Genomic DNA, 9932 nt, shown 5'->3' with positions numbered 1-9932 from the left:
ACACACACACACACACATACACACACACACACACACACACTTGCATTCTCAAGCCATTTAGTTCATCTTGATGTACTAAAGTAGCTTAAGCAAAACCTGAAATAGAAATGATTAAAAACTATATAGACATCTAAAAAACTAATAAAAAAATACAAAAACAAAATAAAAATAAAAATAAAATATTTAAAGTAAAACTAAAACTTTAAAAACTTTTTATAAAAAATAAATAATTTCTAAAAACAAAACAAAACATAAAAACTATAATAGTACCTCAATGATACTAAAATAACACTAAATCAAACTCCATTAAAGCTCCTGATCCATCAAGATCAATACCTCGTTTTTATGTTTTTCGTTCATTATAAACTGATGTTTTTCAGATCTGCTCATTTTTGTTGTTGTTCGAACACTGAAACCTGCTGCATCTCATCAGATTTCTCCTGCGACCTCTGCTCTGACCTCTGACCTCTGGGTTAATAATTCAGAAAGCCTCTGCTCTCGCTGCCATCTGAACGTGACGGATGAGAGACGGCGTCTACAGGTGTGTGAACTCACACACGTCCACAGGTCTGACGCTCGCCTCCATGCGCTTCAGTGTTTGGTAGTGAAGGAAACGGCACGATAAAAGCAGGAAGATGTTTGTGAGACACTTGCACAACACTCCTCATGAAAGAGCCTGTATCCGTCAGCTGCCAGTTGAGGCCTGTCTCACACACACACACACACACACAATCACAAGTGCAGTATGGAGTACCTCAAGGCTCAGTACTAGGACCGTTACTTTTCACGGTTTACTTGTTACCCTTGGGAGATATCATCAGGAAACACGGTGTCAGCTTTCACTGTTATGCTGATGACACTCAGCTCTATATTTCTACGTGGCCCGGCGAAACATACCAATTTGCAAAACTCACGGAATGCATAGTCGTTATAAAAAACTGGATGACGAGTAATTTCTTACTGCTAAATTCTGAAAAAACAGAGGTGTTAATTATCGGACCTAAAACCTCTGCATGTAATAACCTAGAACACTGTCTTGCACTTGATGACTGCTCTGTCAATTCTTCGTCATCAGTTAGGAACCTAGGTGTGCTATTTGATAGCAATCTTTCGTTAGAAAGCCACGTTTCTAGCATTTGTAAAACCACATTTTTCCGTCTCAAAAATATATCTAAATTACGACCTATGCTCTCAATGTCAAATGCAGAAATGTTAATTCATGCGTTCATGACCTCAAGGTTAGATTATTGTAATGCTTTATTGGGTGGTTGTTCTGCACGCTTAATAAACAAACTCCAGCTGGTCCAAAATGCAGCAGCTAGAGTTCTTACTAGAACCAGGAAGTATGACCATATTAGCCCGGTTCTGTCAACACTGCACTGGCTACCTATTAAACATCGTATAGATTTTAAAATCTTGCTAATTACTTATAAAACCCTGAATGGTTTAGCACCTCAGTATTTCAACAAGCTCTTATAAGCTCTTATTACTATAGTCCTCCACGTCCGCTGCATTCTCAAAACTCTGGCCATTTGATAATACCTAGAATATCAAAATCAACTGCGGGCAGCAGATCCTTCCTTCAAACTGGCTGTTATTAAGCCTCTCATCAAAAACCACAACTTGACCCCAAAGAACTAGTTAATTACAGACCGATCTCGAATCTCCCTTTTCTGTCCAAGATACTAGAAAAGGTAGTATCCTCACAATTATATTCCTTCTTAGAGAAAAATGGTATCTGTGAGGATTTCCAGTCAGGATTTAGACCGTATCATAGTACCGAGACTGCTCTCATTAGAGTTACAAATGACCTGCTCTTATCATCTGATTGTGGTTGTATCTCTCTATTAGTGCTATTGGATCTTAGCGCTGCGTTCGACACTATTGACCACAACATTCTTTTTAGACTAGAAAACTTTGTTGGCATTAATGGAAGTGCATTAGCATGGTTCAAATCGTACTTATCTGACCGCCATCAATTCGTAGCAGTGAATGAAGAGGTATCATATCGATCACAAGTGCAGTATGGAGTACCTCAAGGCTCAGTACTAGGGCCATTACTCTTCCCGCTTTACATGTTACCCTTGGGAGATATTATCAGGAAACACGGTGTTAGCTTTCACTGTTATGCTGATGATACTCAGCTCTATATTTCTACGTGGCCCGGCGAAACATACCAATTTGCAAAACTCACGGAATGCATAGTCGTTATAAAAAACTGGATGACGAGTAATTTCTTACTGCTAAATTCTGAAAAAACAGAGGTGTTAATTATCGGACCTAAAACCTCTGCATGTAATAACCTAGAACACTGTCTTGCACTTGATGACTGCTCTGTCAATTCTTCGTCATCAGTTAGGAACCTAGGTGTGCTATTTGATAACAATCTTTCGTTAGAAAGCCATGTTTCTAGCATTTGTAAAACTGCATTTTTCCATCTCAAAAATATATCTAAATTACAACCTATTCTCTCAATGTCAAATGCAGAAATGTTAATCCATGCGTTTATGACCTCAAGGTTAGATTATTGTAATGCTTTACTGGGTGGTTGTTCTGCCTTGGGAGATATTATCAGGAAACACGGTGTTAGCTTTCACTGTTATGCTGATGATACTCAGCTCTATATTTCTTCGCAGCCCGGCGAAACATACCAATTTGAAAAACTAGCGGAATGCATAGTCGATATAAAAAACTGGATGATGAGTAATTTCTTACTGCTAAATTCTGAAAAAACAGAGGTGTTAATTATAGGACCTAAAAACTCTGCATATAATAACCTAGAACACTCTCTAAGACTTGATGGCTGCTCTGTCAATTCTTCGTCATCAGTTAGGAACCTAGGTGTGCTATTTGATAGCAATCTTTCGTTAGAAAGCCACGTTTCTAGCATTTGTAAAACTGCATTTTTCCATCTCAAAAATATATCTAAATTACGACCTATTCTCTCAATGTCAAATGCAGAAATGTTAATCCATGCGTTTATGACCTCAAGGTTAGATTATTGTAATGCTTTATTGGGTGGTTGTTCTGCACGCTTAATAAACAAACTCCAGCTGGTCCAAAATGCAGCCGCTAGAGTTCTTACTAGAACCAGGAAGTATGACCATATTAGCCCGGTTCTGTCAACACTGCACTGGCTCCCTATTAAACATCGTATAGATTTTAAAATCTTGCTAATTACTTATAAAGCCCTGAATGGTTTAGCACCTCAGTATTTGAACGGGCTCTTGTTACATTATAGTCCTCCACGTCCGCTGCGTTCTCAAAACTCTGGCAATTTGATAATGCCTAGAATATCAAAATCAACTGCGGGGCGGCAGATCCTTTTCCTATTTAGCGCCCAAACTCTGGAATAACCTACCTAACATTGTTCGGGAGGCAGACACAGTCTTGCAGTTTAAATCTAGATTAAATACCCATCTCTTTAACCTGGCTTACACATAACACACTAACACATTTCTAATACTCAAATCTGTTAAAGGATTTTTAGGCTGCATTAATTAGGGCAACCGGAACCGGGAACACTTCCCATAACACCCGATGTACTTGCTACATCGTTAGAAGAATGGCATCTACACTAATGTTAGTCTGTTTCTCTCTTATTCCGAGGTCACCGTTGCCACCAGATCCAGTCTGTATCCAGATCAGATGGTCACTGCAGTCACCCGGATCCAGTACATATCCAGACCAGATGGTGGATCAGCACCTAGAGAGGACCTCTACAGCCCTGAATGTCAGCGGAGACCAGGACAACTAGATGAGCCCCAGAGACAGATCCCCAGTAAAGACCTTGTCTCCTAGACGGCCACCGGGACAAGACCACGATAACCAGATGAGTCCTCTGCACAATGTGACTTTGCTGCAGTCTAGATTTAAACTGCTGGTCTCGTCTGGCCAGAGGAGAAAGACACACTATTTCGACACACTATTTCCCTGATTAATACTGTAAAGCTGCTTTGACACAATCTGCATTGTAAAAAGCGCTATATAAATAATAGTGACTTGACTTGACTTGACACACTCTCTCACACACACACACACACACACACACACACACGTGATCCCGTCAGACGCTGCTCTTTCTCTGGAGATGTGTGTTGGCCGCTGTGGGAACCGCTCTCAGAATCTGAGGTCTTTTGTTTGGTGAATCATGTTGTCTGAGGGCTGTGGGGTGAATCCAGAGAAACGCTGCAGGGTTTCAGGTGTCCAGACACAGAATACAGTCTCATTGTAAATATTATAGTGTGTGTGTGTGGATCCGTTACGCCATATGGACACTGTATGGAGGAAAACAGAGTATCTAACAGCACACTGAAATAAACTCACACTCCTAAAAATAAGAGTTCTTTATTGGCATTGACAGTTCCATGAAGAACTCTTAACATCCATTGGTTCTTTGTAGTGGAAAAAGCTTCTTTATGAAAATGTTCTTCACAGTAATAAAAATAGTTCTCTTAAACTGTTCAGTGAAAGGTTCTTTGAGGAATGGTTAAATGGCAAAAACTGTATGTTCATAACAGTCAGTCATTTCTTATTTTTTTCTTTAGTTCTTTATGACATCAAATACAATAATGGTTTCTGTCTGTCTCTGCATGAAGGGTGTTAATAATTAAACACTCATGCAGTGACTCACACACACACACACACACACACACACACTCACACACACACACACACACTCACTCACACACACTCACACACACACACACACACTCACTCACACACACTCACACACACACACACACACTCACTCACACACACTCACACACACACACACACACTCACTCACACACACTCACACACACACACACACACTCACTCACACACACTCACACACACACACACACACTCACTCACACACACTCACACACACACACACACACTCACTCACACACACTCACACACACACACACACACTCACTCACACACACTCACTCACTCACACACACACACACACACACACTCATAATGCTGTTAGTGGGAATCTCTATGATTATTTGTGTGCAGATCATCATCTCGTTCTGCGCGGCAGACTGAGGCTCTCGGGACGTGACGTGTTTGTTTAATTCATGATGTTTTGCTGAACTGTGTGTGTGAGAAACATGACAGCCTTCTGGAGGAGTGCAAACGTTTGTTTTTAATGTTTCTGAAAGAGTCTCTTCTGCTCCTCAAAGCTGCATTTATTTGATCAAAAATACTGTAAAAATTCTGAAATATTATTCTAATGTAAATCAGCTGTTTTTTGTGTAAATATAAATGCGCAGCTGTATTTTCAGCATCATTACTCCAGTCTTCAGTGTCACATGATCTTCAGAAATCAGTATAATATTCTGATTTGCTGCTCAAGAAACATTTCTGATTATTATCAATGTTGAAAACAGTTGTGCTGCACAATATTTTTGTGGAAACCGTGATACATTTTATTTTTCAGGATTCACAGATGAATAGAAAGTTCAGAAGAACAGCGTTCATTTGAAATAGAAATCTTTTGTAACATTATTAATGTCTTTACTGACACTTTTGATCAATTTAATGCGTCCTTGACAAATAAAAGTATTAATTACTTTCAAAAAAATCTTACTGACCACAAACTAGATAAACATGCATATATATGTGTGTGTGTGTGTGTGTGTGTGTGTGTGTGTTTCTCTACAGAGACACAGCTGATTCCTCAGTGCTGGTTAATGACTGTAAGTGGGTAATTGTAGATTAAAAGCCCCTCAAGTGTGTGTGTGTGTGTGTTTCAGGATTTAAGGATCTGTTTTGTCAATCAACAGAAACAAACAGCAGTGAAGCAGTGAGTGAGCTCAGATCTCCAGCGAATGGAGGAAGTACTTTAAGCAGTTTGATGTTCCTGGAACAGAAAACAATAGAATACAGGAACCCTGTTGAAATTATTTAAATAAATAAATGCTGTTCTTTTGAACTTTCTATTCATCTGTGAATCCTGAAAAATAAAATGTGACACTGAAGACTGCAGTAATGATGCTGAAAATACAGCTGCGCATCACAGAAATAAATTACAGTTTAACAGATATTTACACAGAAAACAGCTGTTTTTGCTTTATTTTTGATCAAATAAATGCAGCCTTGATGAGCAGAAGAGACTATTTTCAGAAATATTAAAAATCTGTCTGATTTCTCTCACTTCTGGGGATGATTTTGTCCCTGAAGCATCGTTAAGCATCATTACTGCGATGCGTCAGTGTTCATGCAGCACGCTGTAACACGCTTCTCTCTCTGGCATGATGATTATGAAATTATGTCCATTCACTGGATGTTTGGATGGATTATAAGAGTGATTTACAGCAGAATAAGATCATCATGTTCTGTCTTAATGCATCACACAACTATGCACACAAGATCCCACAGTGTGGACAATATTTCAACACATGCTGCATATGAAAATACATGCATGAGCGTTTTAAACAGAAATTAATAACCAGAGTGCATCATCACTGATGTTAATGTGCATAACTGAATTTATGCCTTCCATAAATATCACTTATATTACTACACCAACTACACCCCAAACAGTCCTAAATTAAGCAGCTATGCAATTGTTAGGGTGTTCTGAGTGAACAAAAAAACAACACATACATATCTCACCCCTGAAAACAGAATGATTGTATATTGAACCAAAATTATGTGAATGTTTAGTTACAACTTTAAACTAAATATCACAGCAAGTGTCATTTATTGTAAACACACCCAAACATTTTACAAGCACAAAAAAATTGTTTCAACTAAAACAAAACAAATATAGTATTGACAATTTGTGTTGATATTTGTTGTTGCTTTGATTGTACTGGTTTTATTAGTTTGATGTACATTTCTGTATGCTCATTTAGTTTTAAAATTATATATTGTTTAGACAGAATCTTTAAACGGGGTTATTATAGTTAACTGAAACAAAAACTAAAACAAAATAATGGATAATGATGGTTACTTGAAATATAATTAATGTTAACTTTAACTTGAAGTACTAAAATAACTATAAATAAAAGAACTAAAAATTTAAAATTACATAGACATACATAAAAACTACTACAATTGACAAAAACAGTGAAATTATAAAATCGTTAATTTAAAAAATATAAATATTCAAAATATTAACAAAAATTATAACACTGGCTTTAAATAAGCCCTTACAGATTTTCATTCTCTTCCTGCACTGTATATAAATAGTTTTATTGTTTTTTTTTAATTTTTTAATATATATTTTATATTGTGCAAAACGAAACTTAAAAAAAAAAGCCTTAGAACGGTTTTCTGACGTCTGATCTGATGTTCATACAGAGGCTCTTGTGTTTCACAATCAGTGAAGAATGGTGACAAATTAAAGACAGAAAATAATATTTCCATCATCGGTTTTACAGATGCATGTAAGAACTGGACTGTTGTACATACAGCTCAGGAATTCAGATGACGTACAGTCAGAAAGCATGTTTATACAGAGTGTGTGTGTGTAAGTGTGTGTGTGTGTGTGTGTGTGTGTGTGAGAGAGAGTGTGTAAGAGAGAGTGTGTGTGTGTGTGTGTGTGTGTGCGCGTGTGTGGGTTATTAAAAACACACTGCTTCTGCTTTAGTCGTGTTGAAGCTTTAGACGCTAAAGAGAGGAAGGATAAGAAAAGGCCCCTCTGGGCACAGAACAATGAGAAGCCACTTCCTGTCTTCCATCTGCTACTTCCTGATTAAGGAACGCACAGCAAACACAAAGATCTGCGAAGATAACAGAGAACAGATTGACATTGTGCATCTATGATCCCGGAGTTCCCTCTAAAAGATGCCTGCGTTTCTCCTACACTGTACAAAATGACAGTGAATTTAACGGTAACAAACTGTAAAAATGCTACAGTAAAAACCTCTTAAATGGTTAACGGTTAATTCCCCTACTATATACGGTGAAAAACTGTACTGGACATCACATGTAATTTTACAGTAGTATTCCGTTTTTAGAAGTGAAAAAGAATGTATAATTTACAGTGAATAACCGTAAATTGACATTCCCAGAATTCCCTGGGTTACATTTCAAATTTGATGTTTTTTGTTGAAATAACTATGTTTCTACTTAGTTTTTTCTTATCAGTTTTGTGTGTTACACCTAATGTTGTTAAATGAATGTTTATTGCATTATTTCAGTTTCATGTGTGTTACCGTGATGGTGTTTAGTGTTTGTGTGAATGACACTGTGCACCTTCTATACATGTTATTATTTAAAAGCTGCTTGTGATGGGCTTTGGTTCCTCATGTGACTTTCTCATCAGCACTTTTGGTGGTTATCAGTGTATTACAAAGGTACAAAACAGATTTCAGTACTTCAATAGGTTGGTATATTAACATTATTTCAGTTAATGAAATTACGGTATTTAACTGTAAATTTAAGTTAAAACTGTAAAACCTAAAACGTTGCTTCTGCATTTTTTTACGGTAAAATTACGGCAACCGCAGCTGCCAGTTTTTTACCGTAAATTTTACTGAATTTTTTTTTTTTTACAGTGTATGATCCAGTGTGGATCCAGACGGCCTGATTTAGGACACGATTCTGTGTAAAGCGCATGATGGAATTTCTTTAGAAGTGTGTAATAATTCATGTAGATTTGGAGAAGCAGAGAGTGTTTATATACTGAGCAACACAGACAGATTCATGACCGCATTCGCTGAACGTTTGGACTGGAATCTGCTCCTACAGAACACTAACATGAGATTCTGTGTTTTTTCTGATCCATTCCACCTTTATAGAGTCTGAAAACAGCAATAGTTTGTGTTCTAGAGCAGAGGTTTACAATGATTGATGCTAACAACCCCCAACTATGATGATTCTCTTGTGAAAAATAGCCTTGTATAACTAAAATAAAATCTAAAATAATAACAATAAAATAATTAATAATAATAAAAATATATAAAAATAATAATGACAACTAAAATAATTGTTTTCAAAATTAAGTAAATGGCTTTTACATTGTCAAATCATTATATTATTATAAAAACAAATTATTAAAATGTTAAAATATATGGAAAATTGACTTTTTATTAAGTTGACAGCATATCTGATTAACACTTATTATTTAAAACTGTTTTCATTTTCACTTTTTCTTACCACGGTGTCAGACTGTTTTCCTTAATCTTCCTTAAGCGTAAAGGTGATTTGTTGTAAAGGTGTCGTAAAGGTGAACTTGTTACAAGTGATGGCTTTGAACCTTTATAAACACTTTTTTACACTTTTCATTATTATTAATTTGGATTTTTATTTTAGAAACATTAATCAGAAAATCATGAGGAAAATAAAAAATAGATAAATAATTGCAATTAATTTCTTGATTTTCAACTAGTTTTAGAAAGCAAAATAAAATACTATTAAATTCATAAAGTGTGAACTAGGGTTAATATCAATAACCAAAAACATAAAAATGTCATTACTTGAAATAAAATAATCATTAACTGAAATTAAATATTTAAAAAATACATATTTTAGCTGGTAGCCAAGGTAACATTTCTCATTTTCATTTAGTTGAAGTGCTAAAATAATTAAAACTAAATAAATTTAAACTGACAATTAAAATGCAATAAAAAACTATGTAACTAATAAAAATGACAAAAACACAAACAAGTAAAAGTAAAATGAAAAAGAAAACAAAATATATAAAAATATCTAATTCAGAATATTAACCAAAACTAGTATATCAATGTTTCTCAAAATATCACTGATGGAGCATAAAAAACAAACAAACAATGAATGTATTTAATATCTTCAGCGCACTCATTAACTTTAACAACCTTAGAAATACAGTCTTTTCAAAGATGCCCTTTATGGATGCCAGACCTCAGTTTGTAAACCTGTTCTAGAGCACAAAATATTCAGAGCCTAAAATATTCAGAGAGAGAGAGAGGGAGAGAGAGAGAGAGAGAGAAAGAGAGAGAGAGAGAGAGAGA

Source organism: Sinocyclocheilus rhinocerous, unplaced genomic scaffold, assembly GCF_001515625.1.
Source record: "Sinocyclocheilus rhinocerous isolate Xijiao unplaced genomic scaffold, SAMN03320098_v1.1 scaffold2236, whole genome shotgun sequence".
Classification (NCBI taxonomy): Eukaryota; Metazoa; Chordata; class Actinopteri; order Cypriniformes; family Cyprinidae; genus Sinocyclocheilus; species Sinocyclocheilus rhinocerous.
Note: the sequence above shows the minus strand (reverse complement) of the source record.